Source organism: Oncorhynchus clarkii, chromosome 16 (genome assembly GCF_045791955.1).
Source record: "Oncorhynchus clarkii lewisi isolate Uvic-CL-2024 chromosome 16, UVic_Ocla_1.0, whole genome shotgun sequence".
Classification (NCBI taxonomy): Eukaryota; Metazoa; Chordata; class Actinopteri; order Salmoniformes; family Salmonidae; genus Oncorhynchus; species Oncorhynchus clarkii.
This window is the reverse complement of record NC_092162.1, coordinates 48,046,469-48,062,974: the sequence shown is the minus strand read 5'-3', so window position 1 is coordinate 48,062,974 and position 16,506 is coordinate 48,046,469. Positions and strand designations below refer to the sequence as shown.

General features: G+C 41.5%; 1 protein-coding gene across 1 annotated transcript in view; it reads left to right on the top strand.

Annotated features, from left to right (window-relative positions):
- Nucleotides 1-360: 360 nt before the first annotated feature.
- LOC139368622 (disks large-associated protein 4-like) overlaps nucleotides 361-16,506 on the top strand; it is a 143,358-nt gene continuing 127,212 nt past the window's right edge. Inside the window, exon 1 of the mRNA XM_071107715.1 lies at nucleotides 361-525. The gene's annotated coding sequence lies outside the window, so the exon portion shown is untranslated. The remainder of the gene's footprint in view (nucleotides 526-16,506) is intronic.

Sequence of the window (16,506 nt, the reverse complement as noted above, 5' to 3'; positions counted from 1 at the left end):
ATGCTAAGTAAACATATATGCAGTATTTTGTTTCACGATTGATTGCCATGACTGTCGTGTCAAATGCAGATTCTTGTTGTAAAGGACAGCTTGCTATTAACTGAGCTGATAGTGATTCTTTAAATGCTCTGTTTCAGGGCCCTGTGTTGCCCACTGCCCCCACCCCCACCTCTAATCCCATGTCTGCACGGACCAAACGACCAGCGCAGCAGCAGCATCACCAACTGCCACAGAACTGCATCTCCAATGCAAACGTCAATGAGCCTCTGTGCTGCATTTACCACCGTGAGCCGGCGAGCTCCAATTTAGCGTCGTTTATCCTTCGACACGCAGTGGGGCAATACGGCGGGCACCAGAAAACATTGTTGATTCGATTCGAATGAGAAGGACCGCCAATCTAACCTGCGTGATATTTTAGACCAGTACCTTTTTCCTTCTCATCACTCATATTGCAGATAAAACGGAATTACAGAATATCAAATCTTGTGCGACCGACACCCATCTAACAGTCAACGATGAAATAAGGTAGGCTATTGAGTGTTTGGCCGACTCTGTGAGGAATGTTGTGAGATATCCGAATTGTGTTACAATTTTGCAGTCGAGATACAGGGATAGGCTGACAGACTGCGGGTGATCTCATGTTAAATTAAGTTGGCTACATTTCACATAACTTTACGTACGGTGATCGAATAATGTATGTAACAATAATATATGTACAATAAAGTAGCCTATGGATATTTGCACGTCTCTACAGTATGTGCAGTTAATTAGTATTGTAGCTAATACCATCCAATTTAACAGTGACGTTTTGATTATTGATATTGGACAAAGTATAATTAAGCAATAAGGCCCGAGGGGTTGTGGTATACGGCCAATAAATCACAGCTCTGGGCTGTTTTTAGTCACAACACAATGCAGAATGACTGGATACAGCGCTTAGCCGTGGTATATTGGCCATATACCACAACCCCCGAGGTGCTTTATTGCTATTATAAACTGGTTACCAACATTATTAGAACAGTAAAAGTATTGTTTAGCCATTCCCCTGGTATACGCCGTTGAGCCAATCAACATTCAGGGCTCAAACCACCTGTTTTATAATGCGCATTAATAGAGGTGATTGAGACTTGGATGGTGATGGTATTCACCTTTGATTTAAATGTATGGTGCTTGTACTGTATAGTGTATATACCACACCATCTTGTCAAACTCAAGAGCATCATTTACTCAGGGAAATCAATAGAATGTCCAAATTTGTGTGGATATAGGGAATGTATCCCTATGTACCCAGAAGTTTTCCATGATGTCAGTTTGTCTCTAAGCCTATAGCCTGTTCATTATGCTATAATTTCCCCTAATTACTGTCAGGTAATCCAAATCCTCAAAAGCAATGTAAATAGGTTCAGTAATACTCCAATTGATCGAGTAGTTGAATTGGTTCTGTTTTTATAAGAGACAAATCCTTGCACTCCAGCTCAATTACCTGAGGTTTACTGTTATTGACATTTTGCAAATGGAATAACACAAAAGCTTTCGGGCAAATCCCAATTGTGGGTGAAGCATGGCATAACATTCGAGAAACAGTAGCAGTAGCCTGTATGAGATCTAACACGACAACACACAGACCTATTGAGACAGTATAGAAGGACTGCAGGACAGCCTTCCCCTTGGTAGATGTCTTAATGTAATCTGGCTCACTCACCTCAGTCAGAGGAGGCCAGGGGAAGTCAGGGTAGATCGATGGGATGAGTTTGCGTTGGTCGAGGCCTGAGCCATTGTTGTTGCCCGACAGGACTTCCCGAATTAAAAGCCCATTTTGTCATTGAAAGAATGAATAATAAGTCATCCGCAAATCGAGTCGGCAACAAATCCTCACAGAGCATATTGAGGGATGTCACAGTGTGGCAGCTTGGTGGTGCTCTACTCTGATGCCCACCACAGCTGCTGCTGCAGGCAGGCCTTCAGTGAGCTCTGGGCAGCTGTGCAGAGGTGTAGGCAGAAATTCCCGTGTGGCTGGGAATGAGTTAAAGTTACTGGGCCAACCATTTCCAGAAAAAGACAGCAAACATACCCAGACATATTAAAGTGAAAATTTGTGCGATCACATTGCATCATTTAACACATAACACAAGATAACTGTGACTAAGAAACACCACAATTTTTCCTTGGCAAACAAGCCGTTACTAGGCCGGTTGTTAAGTAGCAACTACACAAGTTACAACCGCTTACAACAACACCGCTGACAAAACAGGAAGACTGTAAACAAACATAATGAAATACACATCATAGGTGGGGAAGCAGCTCAGCCCCAGCTAGAGGAACATTGTTTAGGAGGATCTGGGGAAAAAATGTGCCTTTTATAAACACATTTTGTGCAATTCTATGACACTTTACATTTCTGGAGATATTATCAGAATCTTTAATAATAGGCTATATGCATACTTCAAAAATGAAACTGTAGACCTACTCTGCCGACACTGACAACCTGAGATCAATAAAAACAACCTTGTCTTGAATGCAACCATGCAATCTAGGCCTACGAAAAGGGGAAATAAATATTGTACAATATTATTTGTATTTTTTTATTTTATTTTAGTATTTTTCTCCCCAATTTCAATCTTGTCTCATCGCTGCAACTCCTCAACTGGCTCGGGAGGCAAAGTTCGGGTCATGCATCCTCCAAAACCTGATCTGCCTAACCACGCTTCGTAATGTGTCGGAGGAAATACTGTTCAACTGATGACCAAGGTCAGCCTGCAGGCATCCAGCCCACCACAAGGAGTCGCTAGAGCGTGATGAGCCAAGTAAATTCCCCCGGCTAAACCCTCCCCTAACCCAGAACGACACGGGGCCAATTGTGCGGCCACTCTATGGGACTCCCGATCAAGACCGGTTGTGATACAGCCCGGGATCAAATCCGGGTCTATAGTGACGCCGCTAGCACTGCAGTGCCTTAGACCACTGTGCCACTCGGGAGGCTCAAAATATTTAATTTAAAAAATGTTGTTACATATATTAAGCCAGCCTGATTGCGTGGGCCAGTGTTCAATTTGGCAAGGCCCTGCCGTGGCGTCACCTCTGCAGCTGTGAACTGTGATAGCCCTGCGACTGCTAAGCGGATGTCCGCTCTATGACATTTCAGAAGGAATCGCTGCTTATGCATGTTTTAACCCTGTGAAATATTGCTGCCATCCTCGCAGATTTATGTTTGAATAAATTGTTGTGTTGAATTTGCTGTGAATAGGTCATAGCATGTCTGTATGTTAGACCTTTTTCTGTAAAAATGCTATCTAAATTACTTAAACATAAATAAAAAATGTGCTGAACATTTCCATTCAAATTTTATACCTGCGGGTTCAGGCAAATGTAACATACAAGCTCCCCCCACCATGCACATACAGTACAATACTGTACGTTGAGGAGCCACTCTGGAGGTTTGATGGCTTCTACTCCATCAGGCTGAAGTGACTAATTAAAACACCCCTCTCTGCTGAAGGTTCTCTCGCTGCTTAGTCACTGGGTTGCCAATGTTCTACAGCATCTACTGACAGCAGGGCATCAACAGCAATGATGCTACTGCTAGTGAGCTTTAACTAAGGAAAATGGAGCTAGCTTAAGTCCAGAATGGTGGTTGTTTTGCAAGCAGTTGTCTTAGTCAAGCTGAGTACAGCGAAACACAGTCATTCCATATCATGACTTCAGGGACCAATGTTTTATTAGTAATTGCTCGAAGTGACAATATTTTCTTCTGCGATATGAGATCCATGGGCTTTGTTTTGACTCTCCCCCTTTCCATGGTTATAGAGTGTTCATTGTAAGATGCATTTAATCAGGTTTCATGAGCCTCAGTGGCGTGTAACCTCTGATTGGCCCTTATGTAGAAATGGCAAGACATCTCAGTAAGGACACTATACAATTATGAATAATAATTGATGGCATTTCTATAGTTCTTTTCATAGAATCTCAAAGCGCTTCATGAGCAAAACAACTAAAGCAATAGGCCTATATCATGACAGGTCAACCAACAGAGGCTTAGTCTTTGGAAGCTGCATCCTCTGAAGATAGAGAGGGTCAGTTCATGGCTTGAGCGAAGGGAGCTGGACAGGGGATGGTAGATGATGGTGATGATCTTGAAGAGTCTTATAGCCACTGGACTTCTCCTCTTCCACTCTGTGTAGCAGCCACTTGGGTGGTTCCTCAGCAGCACCAGAAAGCTCACCACACAAAGTTTATCATAGTAGCCAGTCGTCCTCATTACGAGCCCTCTGCCTCGGCATTGCTGTATTCCTCTATATCCCATTCCTCTCACGCTTCAGGCGACTCCTCAAATTATGTTCTCAAAAGATCTGGAATTGGCAGATGAAACTAAATAGATGGTACTGTGACCAGATGCATTTTTTTAAACTAGCTATCCAAGCCACAAAGTGTTAACCTGTCAGTCAATCTGCAAATTCATGGCTCAAAAACGGCAGATATATACAATAACAACCAGATGTTATCAAAACAAAAGAGCTGATTAAAAAACAACAATTGAAAACACCTAAAAATAACTAAATATGTACAAATTTACAGGAGCTCTGTGCTTAGGCTGCTACCAGGGCGCTATGGCAACTGGTTGATGTACCAGGATTTCATCACATTTGAAGAGAAGAGACAAAAACATTGCTGCGATGGACTATTGCTATCAATTTTCCAAGATGAACCGCCAAGTAAAGTCAGTCAATGGTAAGGTGAAAAACACTTGTGTAAGCAAATTATGCATGAAAAGATGGCTTGGCTGATTTAGGTTCCACTGTGCTGCTCATAGGGGGAGGAGGAAAACAGAATATGAATAATTGACATTCACCAACCTCAGTCTCACCAATGCAAAGACTAAGTCCCAGTTGCATAAAACATCTTAAGTTAATTTCCCCCTCATCTTTTCCCTTAAAGCTTCCTTAATTTTTCCTCCCAAGTGGCACAGCACTTGAGGCGTCACTACAGACCTCGGTTCGATCCCAGGCTGTGCCACAACTGGCTGTGACCAGGAGTCTCACAATTGGCCCCGTGTCATTCGGGTTAGAACAGGTATTTTCTACTTGGATCATCACACTCTAGCGACTCCTTGTGGCGGCCGGGCGCCTGCAGGCTGACTTCGGTCGTCAGTTGAAGGGTATTTCCTCCGACACATTGGTGCAGCTGGCTTCTGGGTTAAGCGGACGGGTGTTAAGGAGCGCGGACTGGTGGGTCATGTTTCGGAGGATGCATGACTCGACCTTCGCCTTTCCAGAGCCCGTTGGGGAGTTGCAGAAAGTAGGAATAGAAACAAATTGAGAAAAAAATGTAAAAATTTGTTTTATTATATTATGAATCAATTTGTTTCTCCTGTCTTGAATGTAGAAGTTCTATTTTGCGATCTCCCCAAATAAGTGCAATCTCTTTGACTAGAAGTTCAGTCAGTGAATTGGGTAATCTCCATGGTAACCATTTTTCTCACCCTAGCAGAGCTAGTTAGGCTTTTTTCATGTTATCCAGAGCGTTGGTGACTGTAACTGTGCTGCTGGCAACAATTTAATTATACTTTTTTCCTCAGATGAGAGTGCTCTGAAATCAGAGTAGATAGCCAGAGCGAATTTACGAATGTTATTGTCATCTCTCTCTGTGACATAATCAGTGACTGTTACTGATAAGCTGCTGGGAAACCTAATGCGGACTTTGCACATTCCAAGCTCGAACGTTTCAAGTCCTCTTCATATCCAAGTCCTCTTCGTATCGTGGGAGCCGTTTCCGATGCGTTGTCAGGCATTGGCAACAGGGAGGAGATGTTAAATGTGAATTCAATTGTTTAAAATTACAAAATTAAATTCACAGAATTTAAAAGCTACAGCAATGCGTGTGTTAGCAACATTTAAGAACATTTGAAAATGATTGTTTCAACATAGTAGAACCACTACAAAGATGATGCTACTGTAGCTAGCTAGTCTCTTCCATAGACTTGACTGGTTATCTAGCTAACATCAGAGCCTTCTGGCTAATATCGTAGACTCGATCTAACATTGTATTTACAGAGAAATAGGTCTATGTACTTGCCATATTAGTTGAAGCCAATATTAGTTTACAAAAGTATTGTTTGCTAAGGTGTATATTTGGTTGGCTTTGCTATCTAGCAAGCTGAGAACTCATTGCTCAAGTTGATCCAATGTTTTGAAAACAGCTTGCTAGCTCTGTCCAGTACATAGCATATGTATCTACTATCTAATGTTATCCAAATAATTGTTATTTCTCTGCACCACTTTTGTCATTGATAGGCTCTACATTTACCTGCTTATTCCCTGACGTTGGCCATGTCTTTTACAGATGCCCTCTGTTTGTACATCCATTAACAGATTACTCATTTATTCTCCCTTCCTCCAATGTATTCCATATTGCCTACTTCCTCACCAGACAGTAGCAAAAATTGAATAGAAACAGTGAAATTAGAAATTAAGCTATTGATTATAGACCTAATTAAGTTCAGGTTTCCTCTCTCCTCCATTTCCTAGACAATAAGGCAAGGGCTGTTTTCTCATCTCCTCATTCTGCTGCTGCCTCCGTGGCATTGTTCTCAACACCAATATCCTGGTTAACTTTGCTATTGCGCACATAGCAACATAGCAAGTCTAGGAAAAGGCACCAATTCAACAGCGCACTGATGTGTTTCAGAACCTTGGCCAGCGAAAGCTATCCGACGAGGGAGAAAGCACATTTGTTATAAAATAATAAATTGTTTATTAGTGTTGCACCATTGTTCTTATGTAATATAACCATATATACTTTCAGTAGCACATGTCTTAGACTTATAGACTGTGACATCCCCACTGCCTCCACAATGGATCAGTCCAATCCGCGTGAATCAGACGGGTCTTGGGTACATCATGATATATATATATATATATATATATATATATATATATATATATATATATATATATATATATATATATATATATGCTACTGCTCGACTAAAGAAATCTCAGTCGACCAACAGCGTATCAACCAAACTATCGACCAGTTGACTAAATGGGGTCATCCCTACTGTACACTCTACTGCATGATTGTAGTGGGTTTACTAACACGTTAGTTATAGTAGCTATGTTGACTATGACGTTAGCTAATATGGTGACAATAATGTAGGCTGTGTGTAACGGTTAGCGATTATGGTAGGTTTGGCTTGGAAAAGTCCATAAGCGAAGGGAAAAGGTCAGAGGTGGAGAGATGTACATGCAAGAAGGAATTATACAACGAGTGATCATGCTGTTTGTATGTGGCTGCTATTAAAGTGAACTGTGTGTGCGGGTGATCAGGGGTGTATACATTCTGCCAATTCTGTTGAAAAACGTTTCTTAAGCCGAATAAAACGAGAAATAAACTACTGAATTTGTAACTGTTTAGACTAATTATTTCACCTTAAATCAGTTAGATGCAGGCAAGTGTATGCAAGGCGGTATTGAATGTGTCACTGTCTGAATGTGTCACTGTCTATGCTGTAATAGAAATAAGACCATTGCCTGCCCCCTCCCCCCCCCCCCCCCCCCCCCCCCCAAAAAAGCGACCTCCCTAATTTTAAACGCCACCGATTGCCACTGTACTGGTGGTAGAGCTGATGGCAGAGCTGCATGTTGCATCCACCTGCTTCAGGATGTCTTTCTCTCTGTGGTGTCTGGCCAGAAGCCCATCAACAGCAGCTCTCATGGGCACTGTCCATCATGGTCAGCACAGGGAGAACCTGTCAGAAGCAGAGATGTGCTTGGCAGATCTGAAAGAGAGGCACAATGTTATTTTAATGAGAGTTTAGTACACTTGACAATTCAAGATCAATCAAATTTCAACCAAATGTATTTATAAAGCCCTTTTTACATCAGCCGATGTCACAAAGTGCTAAGAGAATTCAATAGTCATGCTGATGATCTGTACAACATGAGACAGACAGCAATACAGTACAAATAGTTTAAAACATAATATGGAATATAATACAGATACAGATCATGTGCATGTGGTGGTTTCAAATAACAATGTTACTTCTACTAGCTTGCTCTATCCCTTCTTTTCCTGAAAATGTCTCTGATATATAACGGGGGCACAACGGGAGCCTAGCGGTTAAGAGCTTGGACCAATAACCAAAAAGTCGCTGGTTTGAATCTCCGAGCTGAATAGGCAATAAATCTGATGTGCCCTTGAGCAAGGCACTCAACCCTATTTCCTCTCAATAAGAGCGTCTGCTAAATGACTAAAATGTCAATGTAACATGTTCTATAGCAGTGGTCCCCAACCTTTTTTGAGTCAAGATCACTTTTGCAGTCAAAAAACAAGCTGAGATCTATTGCTCAGATTTTTTTTTACATGACTTAAAAAATGTAACATTAACCTAACAAAAACAATTCTGTAGGAATGAGTAGTAGGTAGTAGGCCAATACATTATCACAGCATATTGGCTATATGCCTGGCCTGCCAATATTGTTATTCTCAGACCATATTATACCGAACAAAAACATAAGCACAACATGCAACAATTTCATAGATTTTACTTAGTTACAGTTCATATGAGGAAAACAGTCAATTGAAATACATTTATTTGGCCCTGATCTATTGATTTCACAAGACTGGGAATACAGATGTTGGTCACAGATACCTTAGAAAAATAGGCCTCACAAAGGGCCTTAGGATCTGTTTACGGGAGTTTTGTGCATTCAATTTGCCATCGATAAAATGCAATTGTGTTCGTTGTCTGTAGTTTAATCCTGCCCATACCATAACCCCACCCCCACCATAGCGCACTCTGTTCATAATATCAGCAAACCTCTCTCCCACACGACACCATACACATGGTCTGCAGTTGTGAGGCAGGTTGGACGTACTGCCACATTCTCTAAAACAACATTGGAGGTGGCTTATGGTAGAGAAATTAACACTCATGTCTCTGGCAACAGCTCTGGTGGACTTTCCTGCAGTCAACATTCCAATTTCACGCTCCCTCAAAACTTGAGACATCGGTGGCATTGTGTCGTGTGAGAAAACTGCACATTTTAGAGTATACTTTTATTATCCCCAGCACATCCACCTGTCTAATGATCATGCTGTTTAATTAGCTTCTTCATATGCCACACCTGTCAGGTGGATGAATTATTTTGGTAAAGGAGAGATGCTCACTAGCAGGGATGAAAGCAGATTTGTGCACCAAATCTGAGAAAAGTATGCTTTTTATGCGTATACATTTTTGGGGGATCTTTTATTTCAGGTCATGAAACATGTTGCATTTATATTTTTGTTCATTGTATATAAAATTCTAATAAAAAGACTGCATGGGGGCTTTAAATTACCTGACCATTAAAGAGACACAACAATTATGACGGTGACACACACAAACACACACTCCACTCCGGACAGCCATTGTCAGCGGTGGGTCATTTCACAAGGCTAAGTGTTACTCTTGACTCAAAATTAGCCAGTATCAAGTGTGCTTGGCTCACTCTCCTTATCAACCCCAGTGCCATTGTATTATATTTTTAAAAGGAACAAAAACAACCTAGTAGGTATTCAGAGATCTCCTATGTAAGTATATCCCATACTTTCCATTGCCTTAGCAGGCCCAGCTTGTTCCACTCTCAAGCAGCAGGACCTGCAGAGAAGCAGCTTCAGTGACAGCCTATGAATATAATCTCCCAGTCTCCCAGAGGTATCCCACCTATAACTCAAAAAATGTACATGAATCAAAGGCCCATAAACCAGTGAGATGTAAATGCACCCGGGAACACTTTGCTGAGCTGCCGTCACTATTCCGAACAGCTCATTCTGCCACTTCCTTCCTGCCTTCCATCAAAGTTATGATGTTCATGGAAATGTTATAACTTTTGCATTGACTTTCAGTTCACTACGTAAGACCCTGGCATTATTCAAAGGCAGGATTAAGTCAGATTGAAGCCTTGGTGTGATTTTCAAACCTCGAATTTAGCTTAATTTAATCTAGTGGTTCAGATAGGGGAAGAGGATTCCTTGACTCCTAGTCAGAAAATCCTCCACTGGGTTCAACCCTTACGCTTCTCTAACTGAGCTGTGTGTGTGTAAAATAGGCTTTTCCTTCCATTTTTAATTACACTAGGAATCTGTGCAAAGCAGCTTCCAGTTCGATGGACTTTGGGATTAGGGATGAGAAGAGAAAATCAAAGAGAAACCATACCCATGTTCCCTAGCAGGTTATTAAAGTGATCTCTGTTGAGTATAATTATTGTAACATATAATGTGTTATCAGTAGAACCAATAACATATTAGAGTATATGTTAAATTAAATAGGCAACCAACATAAAGAATGGCCATGGAAACCAATCTTCTCATTATTAATTGCACTAGTGTCACTTCTGACTGTAGTCTAACGAGCCTAAAGCTAATCGAACAGTATCCCTGTTAGAGATTGTGTGTTTGACAACATGAGGTTGCTACTTGGCACTGATGTCAGCCCTAAAGGTGCAATCTGGTGTTATCTGAGCACGGAGCCACAAGGTTGGCATCCCGCAGTGTTCATCTGACATCAGAGGACTCATCTCTGCTCACTGACATTCAATATGTCCCTGCCACTGTCTGTAAAAAGTATTTGTGATGAGACACCTACAGAGTACTATCTCAGGTGACAAATCAAGCCAAATCTTTAAAATGTCACATGAAGTAATCGTTTGTGGTGGCATTTGGAATATTCCAAATCAATTTAAATGTTTATGTGTAGGTGAGTCATCACACATCACATTCACACATCAAATTCTGCTTGACTCCCATTGACATCTTGATCTCATATTGTTGTCCAATGAAATGAGAGAACTGGCTTGGTGGTTTCTGCTTACAGTTTCTAAAGATGACCTTGCTGCTTGAACAGTAGCCACTGAGTGGGATATTCTTCTATGATGAACAGAAGAAATCTCACAGAAATATGTTGGGGGAGCATATGGCTCGTCCTCTTGACATTTTCCACATTTTGTTACGTTACAGCTTTATTCTAAATTTGATTAAATCGTTTTTTTCCCTCATCAATACACACACAATACCTCAAAATGACAAAGCAAAAACTTTTTGGGGGGGAATTTGACCAAATCTATTTAAAAAAAGAATGAAATATCACATTTACATAATTATTCAGACCCTTTACTCAGTACTTTGTTGAAGCACCTTTGGCAGCGATTACAGCCTTGAGTGTTCTTGGGTTTGACGCTAGAAGCTTAGCACACCAGTTTCTCCCATTCTTCTCGATATATCCTCTTAAGCTCTGTCAGATTGGATGGGGATTGTTGCTGCACAGCTATTTTCAGGTCTCTCCAGAGATGTTTGATCGGGTTCAATTCTGAGCTCTGGTTGGGCCACTCAAGGACATTCTGAGATTTCACTCCTGAACTCACTCCTGCATTGTCTTGGCTTCGCCCAAGTCTGAAGTCCTGAGGGCTTTGGAACAGGTTTTCATCAAGGATCTGTACTTTGCTCCGTCTGGTTTCCCCACGATCCTGACTAATATCCCAGTTCCTGCCGCTAAAAAACATCCCCACAGAATGATGCTGCAACCACCATGCTTCACCGTAGGGATGGTGCCAGGTTTCTTGCAGACGCTTGGTTCAATCTTGGTTTCATCAGACCAGAGAATCTTGTTTCTCATGGTCTGAGAGTCCTTTAGCTGCCTTTTGGCAAACTCCAAGCGGGCTGTCATGTGCCTTTTTACTGAGGAGTGGCTTCTGTCTGGCCACTCTACCATAAAGGCCTGATTGGTGGAGTGCTGCAGAGATGGTTGTCCTTCTGGAAGGTTCTCTCATCTCCACAGAGGAACTCTGGAGCTCTGTAAAAGTGTAAAATGGTATAGAATCAGCTTGATCCCCTCTGTCAAAGACAATTTGATCTTCTTTTTTAAAATATTTTCAGTGGTATTGTTAACAAACACGCCCCGATAAAGAAAATTAGAATTAAAAACAGCCCCTTCAGCCCCTGGTTTGACCGTGATCTTGCGGAGTTACTCCACCTCAAGAATTGCATTTGGCGAAAGGCTCGGCACACGCATACTCAGGCTGACTGGCTATCGTTTAGGCAAATGAGAAATAAGTTCCGGATATCCGGAAGGCCAAAGTTACTTACTTTAAGGAGCAGTTCTCTCTCTGTGGGTCTAACCCCAAGAAGTTCTGGAAAATGGTTAAAGACCTGGAGAATAAACCATCCTCCTCACAACTGCCCATGTTCCTTAATGTTGATGTGATTCCTATTTGACTCAGCCATGCCTCCTTATCTCCCACCCCTTCTAATGCGACTATCCCCGATGCTTCTCCTTCTTTTTCCCCTGCCCCGCTGCAAAGTTTCTCCCTGCAGGCCGTCACTGAGTCCAAGGTGCTAAAGGAGCACACACTTGAACCCCAAAAACCATCTGGGTCAGATAGTTTAGACCCTTTCTTCTTTAAGGGTGCTCACCCTATCATTGCCAAGCCTACCTCCAGCCTGTCTCTCCTTTCTGGGGAGGTTCCCATTGCTTGGAAGGCAGCCAAGTTCGTCCTTTATTTAAAGGGGGAGATCAAGCTGATCCTAACTGTTATAGGTCTATTTCTTTTTTGCCCTGTTTATCTAAAGTGTTGGAAAAACTTGTCAATAATCAACTGACTGGCTTTCTTGATGTCTATAGTATACTCTTGGGTATGTAATCTGGTTTCCGCTCAGGTTATGGATGTGTCACTGCAACCTTAAAGGTCCTAAATGATGTCACCATTGCCCTTGATTCTAAGCAATATTGTGCTGCTATTTTTATTGACTTGGCCAAAGCTTTTGATACGGTAGACCATTCCATTCTTGTGGGTCGGCTAAGGAGTATTGATGTCTCTGAGGGGTCTTTGGGCTGGTTTGTTACCTACCTCTCTCAAAGAGTGCAGTGTATAAAGTCAGAAAATATGCTGTCTCAGCCACTGACTGTCACCAAGGGAGTACACCAAGGCTCGATCCTAGGTCCCACGCTCTTCTCAATTTACATCAACAACATAGCTTAGGCAGTAGGAAGCTCTCTCATCCATTTATATGCAGATGATAAGGTCTTACACTCAGCTGGCCTCTCCCCGGATTTTGTGTTAAATGCTCTACAACAAAGCTTTCTTAGTGTCCAACAAACTTTCTCTGTCCTTAACCTTGTTCTGAACACCTCCAAAAAAAGCTAATGTGGTTTGATAAGAAGAATGGCCCTCTCCCCACTGGTGTGATTACTACCTATGAGGGTTTAGAGCTTGAGGTAGTCACCTCATACAAGTAATTAGGGGTATGGCTTGATGGTGCACTGTCCTTCTCTCAGCACATATCAAAGCTGCAAGCTGAAGTTAAATCTAGACTTGGTTTCCTATATCGTAATCTTTTCTCTTTCACCCCAGCTGCTAAACTAACCCTGATTCAGATGACCATCCTACCCATGCTAGATTACTGAGACATAATTTATAGATTGGCAGGTTAAGATTCTCTCGAGCGGCAAGATGTTCTTTACCATTCAGCCTTCAGATTTGCCACCAATGCTCCTTATAGGACACATCACTGCACTTTATACTCCTCTGTAAACTGGTCATCAATGTATACCCGTCGCAAGACCCACTGGTTGATACTTATTTATAAAACCCTCTTATTGTTGTCTCTACCTTCTTGCCCTTTGTGCTGTTATCTATAACTCTAGCCCAATAATGTTTGTACCATGTTTTATGCTTCTACCATGTTGTGTTGCTACCATGTTGTTATGTTGTGTTGCTACCATGCTGTCATGTGTTGCTGCCTTGCTATGCTGTTGTCTTAGGTCTCTCTTTATGTAGTGTTGTGTTGTCTCTCATGTTGTGATGTATTTTGTCCTATATTTATATTATATATATTTTTTAAATAATCCCAGGCCCCTATCCCCGCAGGAGGCCTTTTTCCTTTTGGTTGGCCGTCATTGTAAATAGGAATTTGTTCTTAACTGACTTGCCTAGTTAAATAAAGGTTAAATAAAACATGTAATCAAATAAAAGTGACCATCGGGTTCTTTGTCACTTCCCTGACCAAGGCCATTGTCCCCCGATGGCTCAGTCTGGCCGGGTGGCCAGCTCTAGAAAGAGTCTTGGTGGTTCTAAACTTCTTCCATTTAAGAATGAAAGAATGATGGAGGCCACTGTGTTCTTGGGGACATTCAATGCTGCAGACATTTTTTGGTAACCTTCCCCACATCTGTGCCTTGACACAATCCTGTCTCGGAGCTCTACAGACAATTCCTTCAACCTCATGGCTTGGTTTTTGCTCTGACATACACTGTCAACTGTGGGACCTTATATTGACAGGTGTGTGCCTTTCCAAATCATGTCCAATCAATTGAATTTACCACAGGTGGACTCCAATCAAGTTGAAGAAACATCTCAAGGATAATCAATGGAAGCAGGATGCACCTGAGATCAATTTCAAGTCTCATAGCAAAGGCTCTGAATACTTATGTAAATAAGGTATTTTTGTTTTGTTTCTTTAGTAAATTAGCAAACATTTCTAAAAACCTGTTTTTGCTTTGTCATTATGGGGTATTATGTGTAGATTGATGAGGAAAAAAATGTAATCGAGGAGTATGAATACTTGCTGAGACACGCTTACTTGCCGAGACACGCTTATAAGATTCTGACAAGTTATAACAAGTTACATATCTTCCTCAGATTCTCATCACATCGTCCGAGAATCCTCCAAGGTAACTAACTAGCTAGCTTGTAATCCTGGAAGTTTACCTAAAGTACAGTAACGTTACGCTAGCTAAATCTGGCTGGGGATGTCATTGAGGTCAAGAGAGAACATTTAGGTGTCCTCGCATGCTAAACTCCCTGCCAATGCTTGTGTTGTTGCTCCTCCAGGTTCAATAATAATGTCTCTCTCCTACCCTTGAGCCCACTCTCTCAAACATCTGGATAGAGTGGACTCAAAATGGCCCAAATAAACGTTGTCATTTCATCTCGGAGAGGACTGCCATCCTCATTCTATGTAGTTTCCTCTGCGATATGATAATATATGCCATTTAGCATATGATGACCTTCCTCTCCATACATCCCCTATTAGAGCTGATGAAGTGGATGGAGGTGGTTGCTAAGTGCTGGGCTGCTGGCTTCATTGACACTGAAGCACCATGTCATTGACTCAGCAGAAAACAGCACAGCTCCTGCCAGCATGTTAGTGGATTGTACAACAATCGTCTTGTCCCTCTGCGTTCTGTTCTCTCTCCAGTGATCTCTCCATAAAAATAAATGTTGGAAATAGCTGTCCTATGTTCCTGATGGACTGTGTGTTAGCTGTTATCTCCGACCACGCGTGTCGTGTCTGTTTCCAGTATGTCCCTGCCTCCCCACTCTCACTGAAAGGATCCTCTGACACAGATTAGCATGTTAAATTGAACGTCACTCACAAGGGACGATTAATGAGCAGCACAGCAGTTAATGAGTGTGTCCCTAGGTGATTAATTTACATTTCCTGCGTCCAACACAGGGAAGAAGCTGGACCAGCTGTTTGTTCCATTTAGTGAGCTTTTTTTCTGGCGTTCTGTTATAATGAATGAATTAAGGGAAAAAATGATGTCTAATCGCCAGTTGGCAACCCATCCCTTATGGGATTAATTGACACATAAACAAACATTACAATAATTCACTGTGATAAATCAGTGGTAATTCTTATTCCGGTGTTCTCTGCAGTGCACATAAAGAGTGAAACAATTATAGATAAAAATAAATACATATTATTAAATAAGCTTTTATTATATTTGTATTTACTCAACTTTGAGGAGAAAAATTGTCTGTAATTGTGGCATGAGTTATGGTGCGTTCTGAGGCAATTCCATCATAAAAGTGTAGCTTCAAGCAGGCTCTTTTTTTATTTAACTGAAAATGAAACAGCCAGTTATTTGTGCTCTGGTACTGAAAAATGTCCTACCCTGTTATAGTTAACTTACAGGGAGACATAACAGAAAGTCTTCAGGGTAAATAATATACAGTTACAGCACTGTTAAGGAAAGAAAAAGAATCGGAGAGAAAGCCCTCTAAGCAGTTAATTACATTAGCAAGAAGATAAGTTGTTTGTTAGGAAGAGGAGGCTGCGATGGTGGGAGAAAAATGCATGTATACTGCAGTGGAATACTGCAGGGCTGTACACTACATTCAATGCAGAGAGACACTTTGTTTGGTGACTACAAAGCAATTTCTGTTATTCTCTTTGCCGTTTCAGGGGCATTGCTGGGTGATTTTGTGTCTGTGGGTGTTCTGCATATACAATGTATTTGTTGAAGGCTGAGACACACACACAGACATACACACACACATACTTGTGCACACACATAATGACCACACCAATGTTTCCCTACGTTTTTTTGTTCAGCGGTGGTGGCAGAGAAAGTCACTTTTTTAAAGGAAATTCTACTTGAAAATTGATTAATTTAATTATGTTATCTTCCTTTGAAAGTCATCTGAAAATTGAGGACACCTAAATGTTCTCTCTTGACCTCAACACAAGCAT